This window comes from Phyllobates terribilis, unplaced genomic scaffold (genome assembly GCF_046119375.1).
Source record: "Phyllobates terribilis strain yellow unplaced genomic scaffold, ASM4611937v1 Scaffold_2__4_contigs__length_985480577, whole genome shotgun sequence".
NCBI lineage: Eukaryota > Metazoa > Chordata > Amphibia > Anura > Dendrobatidae > Phyllobates > Phyllobates terribilis.
In genome coordinates, this window is record NW_027362762.1 from 774,721,191 (window position 1) to 774,737,766 (window position 16,576).

Here is a 16,576-nt window from a genome sequence, read left to right on the forward strand (position 1 = left end):
CATGCCTGGCTCATGTGCTTAACCTCGTGGTTCAGCCGTTTCTTAAATCGTACCCTGAGTTGCCAGATCTGCTTGTCAAAGTACGCTACCTGTCAGCTCATTTTCGCAAGTCGGCTACAACTTCCGCAGCCCTTGCTGTGTTTCAGCAGCGTTTGCAGCTTCCGTCACACCGACTGGTGTGTGATGTTCCCACATGTTGGAACTCTACCCTCCACATGTTGCAAAGTATTTGTGAGCAGAAGAGAGCAGTTGTGGAGTACCAGCTGCAACAAGGCCGTCGATAATCAGGTCAGACTCCACACATAAGACATCAGGAGTGGACCTGGATGTATGACATATGTACCATCTTGACAAACTTTGAGGAGTCCACCAAGATGGTGAGTGGTGATGATGCCATCATTAGCATCAGCATCCCACTTGTCTGTCTTTTGCAATGCTCTCTGCAGAGAATTAAAGAGTAGGCATTGCAGCCAGAGTATGATGAGATGGATCAAGAACCCGTAATGGGCGATTACACACAGCCCAGCCTCAGCTCATCCCAACGTGCATTGGGGGACAATGAGGGAGAGGAGGAGGAGGAAGAACAGGAGCTGGTATCATGTGCTTTAGACGGTAGTACCTGTACAACTGTCATACCGTCGGTTCAGCCTGGGTGGCCTGAGAACAGGGGGGAGGAGGAGGAGGAGAGCATGGTCAGTCATCATCTTGGTGAGGACACGGAAGTCTTGCCCTTTACCAGTCTGGCACGCATGGCTGACTTTATGTTACGCTGCCTTAACCATGACCCTCGCGTTGCCAAAATGTTGGGTGACAGTCATTACTTGTTGGTGACACTTTTAGACCCCCGCTACAAGGAGAACTTTCACTCTCTTATTCCTGAGGTGGAGAGGTCTACAAAAATGGGGCAGTAGCAGAAGGCCCTTGCTGCAGAACTCTGAAAAAAATTCCCATCTGAACACGCTAGCGGCAGAGGTCACAGTTCATTGACCAACCAAGGTGTACAGGCGAGAGAAATGCAACTCCAATCAAGCTGAGGCAGGGGAACACTGTCAACGTTCTGAGACATTTTTCCGAGACCCGCCCAGCTTACGGGCCCTGAGGCGCGGGGTACTCTCACAAGGAGTGGAAAGTTTCAAAAGATGGTGAGGGAGTACCTTGCCGACCGTACCAGCGTCCACCGTGATTCCTCTGTGCCTTTTAATTATTGGGTATCCAAGCTGGACACTTGGAATGAACTCGCTCTGTATGCCTTGGAGGTCCTGGCCTGCCCTACCGCTAGCGTGTTATCGAAGCGTGTTTTTAGTGCCGCTGGGGGAATTATAACTGATAAGAGCACTCGCATGTCAACTGACAATGCTGACAAGCTGACCCTAATCAAAATGAATGTAAAAGGGTGGGTTTTCCCTCCAAAAATATCAGTAATTAATGGGGGAACTCTCCTACTCCTCTATTGAGGTCCGATATTAACTATTAACATCAAACTTGATTATTAATAATTAATATCCACTAACGTTATCTGTGCCTTATACTATACACCAACTGAGACAAAACCGTGTGCTAATAAAAGGTATTTATTACACAAAAGTCTACAGTTAATATACTACTATTTATCCCACTAACACAGTACACAATAATAATAACAATATACAATTCCCAATTACCTATTTTCCACCCATGTTTCCTAATCACTCATGCAATATCAGCCCACCTAACTATACTAACTTTCCCTATATATATATATATATATATATATATATATATATATATATATATATAAAAGGATAGTAAGGTTAGTACAATGTATGCAGGGCTAGTAAGTAAAGAGTTACAGGGGAAGAGAGATACTCAGCCATGTGTTATGTCCATCTCTCCATCTCTCTGTCCAAAGAGCAAAAGGGCCTAGCACATAAGTGCTCTGGGGTTTTAAGTCCTGCACAGGAAATGAGGTGGTATTCCCCGCCCACTGGCTAAGGTCTTTGTTCATGTCCAACCATACTAGCAAAACCTGTTTTAGTACATGGCTGGACATTTTGTTGATCCTGCAGCCAACAGCAGAAAGCAGACTGAAACACATAAGGAGATGGGGGCCAATATATACATGTATACTTATCTGCAAGCATGGCTAGCATGTAGATACATATATACATGTACAACCTAGTACACTTCCCTTTACAATCCCCCTGTTGTCGAGAACACGACAATGAAATTTGATTGAAGTGTTGTACTGGGATATATTTGCCTACTCAAGCCCCATTTATAAGTTGTGACAGTTCAGGATGGAATGAAGTATAATACTGCGCTTAGGTACCTAGACATCAGCCATTACGGCCATCAACTCTTCCCTGCCTTTCACCGTAATCCAACGCATCCCTCCACAGAATACACTCTGCTTCTTTCTTGGATCTTTAATCAAAGTCTTTTTGTTGTTAAAGTCTTTTTGCTGTGGTCCTGTCGTTGCCAGTCTTCAGGTATCTGCCTACCCCAAAGTCGTCTCGCTGGTCAGACTCTGGAATGGCTTTACCCTCAGTGTATAGGTTGGCCCGAGTCACTATCCTGTGTACACCCCTCACCCTGCCAGTCTTTCTAGTCCTCTCCCGCAGCTTGCTTCTGCAGGGTTATGAGTACTCCTGGCGTGATGAGACTGCTGGGTGTCACAGTCTGTAGTTCGGCCTCACCACGTGGTTTCTTTGAGCACCTCCCTTCTTTTTGGGGTATTGTCAATCGTGGTCTTTCAGTAGAGGCACATCCGTCAGGCACGACTTTCATCAGGCAATTTTCCTCTAGTCTTGATTGAAGATCGTTGATGAGCTTCTTCCATGGATAGATACGCAGATCTTTACTAGGCAGGTCAGAATTTCTCGAGTAGGGAGTGATGTCACAATACCTAAGTTGACTGCGGGAAGAAACACCGTCTGATTCTAACAGACATTCAATCCATCCCTTACGAACTTCACAATAGCAAGGGTTGAAGTGGCAAATACCTTATAAAGTGAGGGGACCTGTTCCTAGAGAAACCTAACTCTATTCCCCCATTCACACAGAACACACATTACAATTCCATTCCAAATAAGCTTTTGGTTTGAATGCATATAGAGACTTGAGCTAAAATAGCATGTATTCTAACTGATCCATAAAACACATGCAGATCTTTCACCCATGTGCAATTGGAGTTCACTACCATCTGCAAATGCATGAACACCGTCACATGAATACACTTATTGTGGACTGAGTATGTCCATGCACAGGTAGTTCTGCACTTACACTTAAAGTGTCTATATGCACACATATGGAATTTCGGTATACAGTAAAACTCATAAATTTACATTAAATTATATATACACAATATATATTGGATTCGGGGTAATGGACTGTGTTTGTCTTATGTCCTTAACCCCAGTCTCTGGCTGAGCTCATGGTGCCCAGCCTGACTTCTGTGCAGTTAGGCAGACAGTCTTTTGATCCTCCTGCAAATCAGAAACAGTCCAATATATAAGATCGCGACCAGGAGGCAATGACAGGAAGAGGCAGATTTGGGGCTTTATTACAGTCTCCTCCTCATGGCTGAAATCAAAGTGGAGATGTTACAGCTCTGTGACAAACACAAGAGGGGTCTTCTGGCATCTCTCAGGGGTATCTGGGTGAAGGTCAAGACTTCTCTCAGGAGTGATAGGTGTTCTTCAGCACTATGCTCTGCTACATCGATGCCTAAAATGGGATTAAGGGAACAGTACCTGGCAATATGACCTGAGCCATCACAGGCATAACATCTAATGGATGCCATGCTTGATGTAGGGCATCACTAGGGATGCACTTTTAACAATTTTACGTTTGCATTTTCTCATTAATTTACACTTGTCGTTCCATTTATTGATTGGATCAAAATTTAATGAAACATTTGATCCATCACTCCCCCCTTTTTGCCCTGCACAGGGCACAATTGGTAGAGAATCTGGCCTTGGTCTCAGAGACAAAGAGAAGGCCGGCACCATGTTTGAAAAATCATTAATGATATTTTGCAAATTTGTAATCAGTTGGGATCTAGTATCAAGATCAACACTCAACTGATTGATTATGGCATCACTAGCTGCTGCCTTGTCCTTAAAAGCTTTGATCTCAGCCCCAGACTGAGTCAGCTGTGCACCAATATCAAGACAATGATTTTTCATCTCAAGCAGTTGCGATTCAAGCATGCAGATCTGCTTATCTCTATCAATATATACATGTATACTTATCTGCAAGCATGGCTAGCATGTAGATACATATATACATGTACAACCTAGTACACTTCCCTTTACAATGAACAAGGGCTGGATTGGGCCATACATCTCATCACCACCAAATGACAGCAGAGTAACATAAAGTCAAATCCACTGTGTTATTTCGGGAGGTGTATTCACATGCACCCCTTCACATCCACACATGGGTATACGCTTCCTAAATTCGGCTTTTTTTTTTTGCTCTTCTCCTTATCCTCAGCCTCCACCACCACTATACCACCAGGGTGACCGTGGTCCGTGTTGCCAGCATTGCAAGTTCTTCCGTCCTAATTTTTGGCAGCTTTTGCTTGGAAGGCATAGGCAAAGACTATGGGAGACCATCTCCCCAATAATGGGAATAATGTTTTTAATATGCTGTACCGCATGGCTCTTGGAAGGGGCATTAAAACCGTCTTGTTAAACTACTGCAACCTCCACGTCTCTTCCAAGGGGCCTTAAAACCGTCTTGTTAAGCTAATACGATCTCCACCACTTTTCCAAGGGGCATTAAAACCATCTTGTTAAGCTACTGCGACCTCCACGTCTCTTCCAAGGGGCATTTAAACCGTCTTGTTAAGCTACTGCAACCTCCAAGTCTCTTCTAAGGGGCCTTAAAGCCATCTTGTTAAGATAATGCGACCTCCACCACTTTTCTAAGGGGCAATAAAACCGTCTTGTTAAGCTACTGCGACCTCCAACACTTTTCCAAGGGGCATTTAAACCGACTTGTTAAGCTACTGCAACCTCCAAGTCTCTTCTAAGGGGCCTTAAAGCCATCTTGTTAAGATAATGCGACCTCCACCACTTTTCTAAGGGGCAATAAAACCGTCTTGTTAAGCTACTGTAACCTCCACCACTCTTCCAAGGGGCATTTAAACCGACTTGTTAAGCTACTGCAACCTCCACGTCTCATCCAAGGGGCATTAAAACCGTCTTGTTAAGCTAATACCTGGCTGGCCTGATATTGATGTGAATTGTCCCTTTTCCTCCTGCTCTTTCTCCTTTGCCACCACCTCATCCATCATTCATCACCTGAAGCTTTAACGGGAGTCATAGAACTGGGATAGTAGCAGAAAAACATCCAGCAATCCTCAGAGGAGGTAGGATATGCATCAAAACGTTGACCACCTCAGGCCTAGCTGCTACTACATATATGCGCTTGCATTCCAAGAAAACAAAGCAGATGCTATCTTTTATCATCATCATCATGCTCCTCACCTTGGCACTCTCAAATCCCCTGATGGAGAAGCCAGGGGACTGTTTATGGACACCCGGCCGCTCCTAGGTGGCTGGGGACCGTGTGTGGACACCCGGCCGTGGGGCGACTGGGGACCAAGTATGGACACCCGGCCGCCCCCTGGCGGCTGGGGACCGAGCGTGGACATTCGGCCGCCGGGCGGCTGGGGACTGAGTCTGGATACCAGGCCGCCGTCGCAGCCATGACATGGTGGCCGGCGTCTGCTTCCACATGCCTAAAAGGCCCAATTTCAAGTGCAAGCAAGCTAGCAGTATGGTATTGCAGCCTGGGAGTGGGTGGGTGGTAGGTTGCACACTTACACTTGCATTCCAAGAAAACAAAGCAGATGCTAACTTCTATCATCATCATCATGCTCATCACCTTGGCACTCTTAACTCCCCTGATGGAGAAACCAAGGCCCACCAGAGGTGTCTGGTTCTCTGGTGGGCTCGTCCAATGCTGCCTAAAGCAGGCCAGGCTAAGAAAAGAGTGGGGGGATGTTCCAAGGAGAAATAGTGGTGACTGGGGACCGTTTATGGACACCTAGCGCCCCCTGGCAGCTGGGGGCCAAGCGTAGACACCCGGCCGCCGGGTTGCTGGGGACTGAGTATGTATACCAGGCCGCCGATGCATCCATGACATGGTGGCCGGTGTCTGCCTCCACTTGCCTAAAAGGCCCAATTTCAAGTGCAAGCAAGCTAGCAGTATGGTATTCAGCCTGGGGATGGGTGGGTGTCAGGTTGCACACTTACGCTTGCATTCCAAGAAAACAAAGCAGATGCTAACTTCTATCATCATCATCATGCTCCTCACCTTGGCACTTTCAACTCCCCTGATGGAGAAGCCAGGGCACACCGGAGGAGTCTGGTTCTCTGGTGGGCTCGTCCAATGCTGCCCTAAAGCAGGCCGGGCTAAGAAAAGTGTGGAGGAATGTTCCATGGAGAAATAGGGGCGGCTGGGGACCGTTTATGGACACCCGGCCGCCCCCAGGCTGCAGGGAACCGTGTGTGGACACCCGGCCGCGGGGCGGCTGGGAACCGAGTATGGACACCCGGCAGCCCCCTGGTAGCTGGGACCGAGCGTGGACACCCAGCCGCCGGGCGGCTGGGGACTGAGTATGTATACCAGGCTACCGACGCAGCCATGACATGGTAGCCGGCGTCTGCCTCCACATGCCTAAAAGGCTCAATTTCAAGTGCAAGCAAGCTAGCAGTATGGTACTGCAGCCTGGGGGTGGGTGAGTGGCAGGTTGCACACTTACGCTTGCATTCCAAGAAAACAAAGCAGATGCTAACTTCTATCATCATAATCATCATGCTACTCACCTTGGCACTTTCAACTCCCCTGATGGAGAAGCCAGGGCCCACTGGAGAAGTCTGGTTCTCTGGTGGGCTCGTCCAATGTTGCCCTAAAGCAGACCGGGCTAAGAAAAGTGTGGGGGGATGTTCCAAGGAGAAATAGGGGTGGCTGGGGACCGTTTAAGAACACCCGGCCGCCCCCAGGCGGCTGGGGACCGTGTGTGGACCCCCAGCCGCGGGGCGACTGGGGACTGAGTGTGGACACCCGGCCGCCCCCTGATGGCTGGGTACCGAGTGTGGACACCCGGCCGCCGGGCAGCTGGGGACTGAGTATGGATACCTCGCTGCCGAAGCAGCCATGAGGTAGTGGCCAGCTTCGGCCTCCTCCAAACTAAAAGGCCCCATTTCAAGTGCAAGCAAGCTAGCAGTATAGTATTGCAGCCTGGGGGTGGGTGGGTGGCAGGCTGCATACTTGCGCTTGCATTGCAAGGAATAGGGGAGGTACAATTGAACACTGCCCTGGGACAAGGACTTGCACGGGGATAGTTGCAAGTCTGCATCTTCTGATGCAGAAAGGATCACTTCTGATGGGCACAATTTTAGGCAGTGACCTGGGTGTCAGAGATGCTTCCAGGGGTCTTCCCCATGCTGTTCTCATGTCTTTTCAGCACTGTATGCATGTGTCACACAGCACATAGCCAGATAAGATTGTAAAATGTTAAAATGACATTTCCCGGTGAATGCATTTATCACGGTTGAAAGCAATACAAAAGTGCAAAAACGCATAAAAAATGCTACTTGTGAACATAGCCCAAGGTGTGGAGGAGTATTTTTGTTTTTGGTTATTTATTTTACCTTATGCACAAGTCTTTACCCTGGAAAGGAAATTCCTTAACATATTTCACAGGAAAACCGTTTCATTTTCGTTTTTGAACGTTTAATTGTGAGCCCGTTAAAGTGGCTTAATACCTCTGACCACGTTGTTGACAGCAGTGACCTGGGGGTCAGAAATGCTTCCTGGGGCGATGCCCATGCTGTCCCCATGTCTTTTGAGCATTGTCACTATCGTTTTGGGCACTTTTTAGGCTTTCTACAGACTGCCGGGGGTGCCGCCGCAAAAATGCTCGGGTCTCCCATAGACTAACATTGGGCCGTTGCTCGGGTCGAGCACCCGAGTATTACGGTGAGCTCGGCCCGAGCTTTGAGCACCCGAGCATTTTAGTGCTCGCTCAACACTATTCCTCATCAATAATTGCTCTAAATTCTTTCTCAAAATGCAAATTTGTGTAATATTCAAGTAGAATTTAATTACAAACAAATATATTTGTTTTTCTCTAGTTTTGAGTGGTATCATTTAGCTCCTCATCAATAATTGCTCTAAATTCTTTCTCAAATGTAGCTATACCCAATATTAATACATTAAGGGTATAAATACCATGAATTTGTTGTGCTCCAAAGCAGAGTACCTTATATTAGTTAAGACAGAACCTCATATGCCATTTTGCCATTGTTTGCTCAGGCTTACCTTTTAATGATCAGGTATCTTAGACAAAATCTACAACATTTTAAGAAATCCTACTTCAATCCCTTTTTAATGTATTATTAATAAAATGGTATTGAATGCGACCTGACTTGACTATAATCCATGTTATTAGATGACCACATCTTTGTGAGTGATCATATAGTACTCAATAAAAAGAAAATTTTCTGGGCATCATAAAATCCAAACTTAAAAGCCAGACTAGTAACAAACATTTGGAAAATATAGACAGTCTCTTTGATATGTGCTAGTTGTGAATATTGTGAAGACCTTTTGTACTGATTTTCTTGCATTTTTCAAGGATAAAAGTCAGCTTTGTTAAGTCTTGTGGAGACAACATACTATATTAGTTTGTTTGATATCAGTGTCCAAAAATGTCCCAGAAGATAAATGTAAAAGTCACTTAACTGCCTTTTATTCCTAAGTGGCTAACAGCTAGTATCTGTTCAATCAAGGTTTATCTTTTTTTTGAATTATCACTTGAAAACTGCAGTTGAAAAGATTGTCTTACAGAGGTACTAAATAATAGAGTGTTCTCTTGCATTAAAAGGTCTAAAACTCCCTGTGGTTTTAATGACATTTGTACAGGAAGTTAGAGGGCTCTAATAAAAGAGCTAAAATCAAGGCAATAAATATTGCAATGTTCTGAGTGACTTTTAACCCTGCAGCTCCATTTATAAGTCCTTTGTCTTCCCATTTGATATTAGTATATCAATGCGTAAAAATAAAAAAATAACAAAAAAATATGTAAAGTCTTGTTTGGCCCCTAACCAAGTCAGTTGCAAGGAGTATGTCAGATAAAGGATATGATTGATAAATTGTATCTGTAATTGTTGAAGCTTTGCTCCTACTGTCAAGGGAAATTTTAACATGCTGTACAGGACAGTGCCTGAAGTGTCTATATATTACGAAAGTCTAGAATATTCTTCTAACTTTTTAATAGTGGGAAGATTTTTTTATGACTTCAGACAGACAAGATTTCACATTTTAGTTCTGGGTCATTAAGACAATACTGTCAATTTCTTGTTAAGGTCATATACCTTTTGTTCTTGATTCAGAGCTCTAAAAGGTAATCTAAAATTGTTTTGTAACAGTAATTTTTTTTTATATTTTTCTCTGCAAACTACTGTACAATACATGTACTGAGCCCTCATCATCATTAGTTGAAGCAAGATGTAATATAAAGCTAAATTCCAGCTGCAATGACTGGCATCAAAGATAACTTCCAGAGTATAAAACTGCTTAAAAGATAAAAAAGATTAAAAATAAGAATAGAACAAATATAGCACAAACACAAATCGCCACTGCTTCACATTTTAAGACTATGTGGTTAAATTAAATGAAAGCCCATGAACCAATATTCCTTGACCAAGCTCTTTCAAGTGATAATGGTAATTGTAGAGAATATATGAAGCACGGCGGCATGCACGCGTCCTCCTGCCATTGGCCTAAAATGTCCCCGGCCAATGGCCGGAGGACATCTGCCATTTCAGGCACCTCCCCCAAGATGGTGGTGCTTGTGCAATGTTGAAGTTTGTGTGCTAATGCTTTCTCCAGCCCTCAGATCCCAGTGCTTGCCCACCAGCCTGTGTATCAGCCGTGCCCACCAGCCTGTCTATCAGCCGTGCCAGCCAGCCTATCAGCCATGCCCGCCTGCCTGTTTATCAGCCATGCCCGCCTGCCTGTCTTCCAGCCGTGCCCGCCTGTCAGCCTGCCAGCCGAGCCTGTCCGCCTTCCTGTACTACCTGCCTGCCTACCAGCCGTGCTCATCTGCCAGACCATCTGCCGTGCCTGTCCGGTGCTGCTGCCAATCCCGTGGGAGTCGCCTGCACTCTCAATGTCGGTCCCAGAGTGGCACGTGGTCCACCTTCCCAGTCCCTCCTTGGCTCACGGAGTCGAATAAGTCGCTGTATAGCTGGGGTTGGTCCGGGTGGGTCCTTAGTCACGCCCCTCTGGTCCCTCCTTGCACCACGGCACAGTGGTTCCACCATCTGGACCCGTAACACAAATGCATTAGCTTTTGGCCTTTTCACCATTTAACAGTGTCTAGGGTAATGAAATATCCCATATAATTATTTTGGATTTCAATGTGTAGGCTTACAATGTTATATAAGTGACTTTTTGAGGCCAGAATTCTACTGAAATTAAATAATTAACTATTAAATATCTCTGAAACTAGAGCCAATCTGGCAAAACGAAAGTCATATTCTTAATTAGCACCATAAGCTTAATATAAAACCATTCAGATATTGTTGGCACCAAAATCACTATATACCAGTACTATTACTTTACTTTGCAACAGGAATGATTCAAGTAATATATTATTGGAAAATCGATAATAATACAATTTCATAGGCTTAATTGCCAGAAGGACACATCCCTGGCAAAACTGATGTATTTTGTTATGCTTAGAGCAAGACCCATGTGGACCACCGAGAGAGAATCCATGCACTGTGGCCTCAAGATTGAAACTAGGCATAATACCGTGAATTAGATAAAAGGATTGGACACATTTTAATTATATTTAAAAATGTTCAAGAAACATTTATTTAATCCATTTACTTATAAATGTTATTGGTAGGGCAGTGATGTTGTCTAGTGTTGAGCCACCCCCATAGTGTTCGAGTTCGGTTCGGTTCGTCGAACACCCGTATGTTCGCCGAACTGTTCGTCGAACACCTTCGAACACCGTTAAAACCAATGGCAGGCAAACAAAAACACATAGAAACACATAGAAAACACCTTCAAAGGTGTCCAAAACCTGACAAACTGCTCAGAAGACACAACTAACACATGGAAAAGTGACAAGTACATATAGTCATGCGAAAAGAAAAGAGGTGGAGGAGTAAAAGGAGGGGGAGACACAGATATAGGCATGTCATGCCCTTCTAAAACCAAAAAAGTGCGAAGCCGATACGGTCAGTCCGTTCCTGCCCGTGCGACATCTGTGTCGCCGGGTTTGTGCCAGAGCTGCGGTGGACCCTGACGGCCAGCCCCCCTTTCCCAATACTGGTTCCTGTCCGCTGGTGGGTCAAGCGAGCCCCCCTGTGGTGGAGGCAGGTCTAAGCTTTTTCATTTAAATTGTCTCTCTAATTTGAATGAATACACTTTAAATCCTTTTACAAGGATCTCTTGGAGGGCAAGTCTCATGCTAGCAGCCGCGTAATTCCAGCTCCAGTAGCGTCCACTAAAGCTGCTGCAGTTAAAAAGCTTTTATAAGGATCGAGCTCGGCGGTCCACCGCAAGGCGTCCTACCGCCAGTCCCAGCCCCTATGCCTTGGTGTGCCTCCCGATGCTCTTCACTGAGTATCCCGGGGTCCCGAAGCATTTCCTTTGAAAAAATTAAGTGTCCAAACTACAGGTGGTGTAGCTTGCTTAACAGCTGGGATAATCCGCTGACTAGCAGACACTGCTACTAGGCACAAAGTATTTCCTGGGCTAGATGCAGTTAAAAATTTGTAATTAGAAACTCTCGTTGGATGCTGAGAAAGCATTCCATAGAGTCTCCTGGCACACCATATATTATTCTCTTAAAAAGCTTGGGGTAGGGGTCTAGGGGACCCTTTTATAGCCAAAATCACGGCCCTGTATCGCAATACATCACCTAGGCTGAAGATAAATGGAACTGTAGCACCCCGAGGGCTCGGTTGCTACAGAGGTATTGCACCTCACCCAGAGGTGTGATATCTCACTCTCAGGTAATGATGGAGTGTGGATCAGGACCCCAACACCTGCATGCATTACACCACATTGCCGTGGGGCAGGGCGACCAATATGCCCCTGAGATGGGCACGACAGTCCCTGTCCCTGGCTGAAGTGGGGGGAGGGAACACCGAGGAAGGGGAACCCTGTAGAGCAGGAGCAGGGAGGAAGCAGTTCCTGGGTGCATTGAGAAGGGGAAATAAAATGTGGGCACCATCTTAGTTCAGTGCAGAGAAGTCTGAGCAGAAGTGACAGGGAGCAGGGGCTCTGCATGAGCTCTGCTCCGGAGGCGGGCCTAGTAACAGAGGCCCAGGCCTGGAAGAGGGAGAAGGAAGGAAGAGGAGCGGAGAAGGCTCCAGGAATGAGGAATGAAGGGATCCCAGGGGTGCGGACGGGCGAGTCACCACCGCACGCCCGAATCCACCTGCGTGGAGGGGTCAGGCCAAAGGGGGAGACCGGTCCCCGAAACTAGTGGAGGCGGGAAATGACCCTCAGCTAGAAACCGGAGGCTGTGACATTTCATGTGGCGCAGCTCCTCGCTACACCCGCAAGGAAGGCACCACATAGGGTCAGGGATACTGGTGCCAAGTTTACCAAGAGGAGGCCCGAGGAAGCCGGACAGAAGCGTTGGTAAAAAGGCCAGACAAAGGACACACAAAGGGGGTCCTGTGAAGTGCTCCAAAGTTATCTGGGAGTTGTCTGAGCCCCTCACCAGGTGAGCACAGTACGAAGTGAGCAGCCGTTACCTGCAGAAGTGGTCTGGATAATAAGAACTGTGAGTAAAGGCCCTGGACTGCATCACTGGCTGCGTGTCGTTACTGCTGCTGCCCTGGACCATCACCCCCATCCGCCGCATACACTGCCCTGAGGCTATACTCCTCCCGTGGGGAGTTATACTACGCTCTGCTGCACCCACATCACCAGCCTCAGCGGTCTGCCCTGCAGCGGCGGTTCACTCTGACCGCAATCCACGGGTGGCGTAGTCAGACATTTAAACATCAAAACCACATAAATAGTTCCGCCACTGGTTTAACCGCCCTGAGCCACGGAACCGGGTCGCCGCTATGGAGACTACAACCACCAGCATCCACCAAAAAGGGTTCGGCTCCGGATGTCCCAAGGCGCAGGGGGCGCATCAGGTCATTTTCATCACCTTTCATAATCACCAATGGTACAAGGCAGGGATGTCCTCTGTCCCCTCTCTTTTACATCCTAGTGACGGAGCACCTGCTCTCATCAAGTCGCCATAACCCCAATATTAGGTGGATTGAGGTGGGAGGCACCGAGTACAAGTGCTCTTTATTTGCTGATGATGTCCTAGTATATATCACTCAATCACATATATCCATCCCTGCTGTTATGGCTGAAATAGATCAATTTGTTACATGGTCAAATTTTAAAATCAATGCAGCGAAGTCTGAGGCCCTCCATGCCTCCCTCCCCAAATCCATACAGGATTCCATCCAGTCCAACTTTCCATTTGCCTGGCCCTCACAGGGTATCAAATACTTTGGAATTCCTATTCATAGAGACCTCTCCCGTTTATTTTATCTTAATTTTGGGCCCTTTATTGAACAACTCCATACAGACCACGGTTGGCAAGTTAGAACTGTAAGATTCACTACGTGAACCACTGGTGTTTTGTGGAAAAGCACATGTACACTGTGTTCCAAATTATTATGCAAAAAGTGTTTAGGAGTGATAAGGGAAGAATTTGTTTGATTGTCAGTTAAACTCATTGATGGTGGTGTGTGTCAGGGCTCTTTATATCACTGTAAGCAATTGCAGACACCTGAGCTAATTAGTTTGGCAGGTGTGTCCAATGAAAGGCAAGACTACTTAAGAAGGCTGTCCCACATTATTAAGCAGCCTACATTTTCTGCCAAAATGGGAAAGAAAAAGGATGTGTCGGCTGCTGAGAGGCAACAAATTGTGGAGTGTTTAGGTCAAGGAATGACTACAATTAACATTGCCAAGACACTTCATCCTGATCATCGCACAATCAAGAAGTATGTATTTGATTCACAGTACACACGTGTGCGTGCTGATAATGTAAAATTGAGGACTCTTTCCTACAGGCAATTACGTCAGGTTAAAAGAGCAGCAGCAAAAAAGCCTTGTCATAGCAGCAGACAAGTTTTTGAAGCTGCTTGTGCCTCCAACGTCCCCCGAACAACAAGATGCAGAGTCCTTCAGAGGTTTGAAGCTGTGCGTAAGCGATCCTGTCGACCTCCTCTATCCACTGCACACAAGCAGAAACGGCTCCAGTGGGCCAAACAATACAAGAAGACTGACTTCAAAACTGTTTTGTTCACCGATGAGTGCCGTGCAACGATCGATGGTCCAGATGGATGGAGTGGAGGATGGCTGGTTGATGGACACCCCCACGCAAACACGGCTACAGCGCCAACAAGGAGGAGGTGGAGTTATGTTTTGGGCTGGAATCATGGGGAAAGAGATTGTCGGCCCCTTTAGGATCCCTGAAGGGGTAAAGATGAACTCCATAATGTATGTGGAGTTTCTCAAACAGCACATCCTGCCATGGTTCAAGAAGAAGAACCGTGTATTCCAAGCAAGATCATTTTCATGCATGATAATGCACCGTCTCATGCTGCGCATAACACATCTGCATCTCTGGCTGATATGGGCATAAAAGGGGACAAACTTATGGTGTGACCCCCATGCTCCCCTGACCTCAACCCCATTCAGAACCTCTGGAGCATCATCAAAAGGAGTGTCTATGATGGCGGGAGACAGTTCACATCTAAGCAACAGCTCTGGGAGGGTATTCTGTCCTCATGCAAAACAATTGAAGCAGAAACCATCCAAAACCTGACAAATTCAATGGACGAGAGAGTTCAGAAGCTCTTTTCGAACAAGGGGTCCTATGTGCAAATGTAACATCACCTAGAATAAAGTTTTGAGTTGAAAACTGTTTGATTTCAGTTTCTAATAACCTGCTAATGCTTATAATTTCAAAAATTATCATTTTTTTGTCCTTTATTAAAATGAAAAGGTTGATCGAAGAGTGTGGGGGATCTAAGAGTGTGGCAACCCAGTAGTCAGGATTACTTCGAATTCTGACAATCTGAGGGTCATGTTGCAGGTAGTGCAGCAAGAAGGCACTCATGTGTCTTGCACATCTAGGAGACCCAAAATTATTTTCCGGGCTAGATGCAGCTAAAAATTATTATGAATTTGAAAGCTGGTGGAGCTTAGTATAGATGGCCTTATAGAATCAGTACTGCACACTGATACAAAGCCCAAATTATTTTCCAGCCAAGATACAGATAAACATGATTAGTAATTTTAAATCTGGTGGAGCTTAGTATAGATGGCCTAATAGAATCAGTACTGCACACTGCTACAAAGCCCAAATTATTTTCCAGCCAAGATACAGATAAACATGATTAGTAATTTTAAAGCTTAAAATGGTTGGTGAGGTAATTTAAACAAATCATCAAGCTTTTACTCTCCCCAGGATGACACAGGGGTAGAAAAGTCGTTTCGGATCCATGATTTGTTCATTTTTATGAACGTGAGTCTGTCTACATTATCAGTGGAGAGCCGCGTGCGCTTATATGTCAGCACACCACCGCAGCGCTGAACACACGTTCAGACAGAACGCTGGCTGCGGGGCATGACAAGATCTCCAAGGCGTAAGTGGCGAGCTCCGGCCATTTATCCAGATTGCAAGCCCAAAAAGAGCAAGGGTCTAGTGACACAGTCATGGCTTCAATGTTTACTTGGAGATACTCCTGTACCATCGTCTCTAGGCGTTGACAATGTGTCAGACTTCTTGTCTCCTGTGGCCTTGCAAAGGATGGGCTAAAAAAGTGGTGAAATGATTCCGCAAAATTGATTTTACCAGCAGATACTGTGTTTCTGTTATAGTTTGAGTGCTGAACACTCGACTGTCCCACGGTTGGCAAGTTGGAACTGTGAGATTCACTACGTGCACCACTGGTGTTTTGTGGAAAAGCACGTGTAAGATTCTGCAACAGTCTCTGCTGATACTCCAGCATGCGTGCATCCCTTTCTTTGGCAGGAATAATTTCTGCAAATTTACTTTTGTACCGGGGATCTAACAGTGTGGCAACCCAGTAGTCAGGATTATTTCTAATAATCACAATTCGAAGGTCATGCTGCAGGTAGAGCAGCAAGAAGGCACTCATGTGTGTTGCGCATCCAGGAGCACCAAGTCCCTGTTGTGTTGGTGGCGAGGTAACAATCATGCTTCCTTCCACTGTCCTCTCCCCCCAACCTCGCACAACAGAAATGTGATCAAGGTCTCCCTCATCTGATGAGTCTTCCATCAGTTCGTCCTCCACTTCTTCCTGGGCTCCTGCACCTTCCTCACTAGTTTGGCTACTACCATGCGCCCTGGTAAAACCATCTCCCCCACCCTCACATGCCTGCCGCCTTGGAGCTGCCGACCGTCTGGACCTTGCAGATGTTAGCTCTTCCGCATACAACTCCTCCTCCTCTACTTCCTCCACCTCCTCTTGTGCCACCACCTGACTCCGAATTCTGTTTAACATGT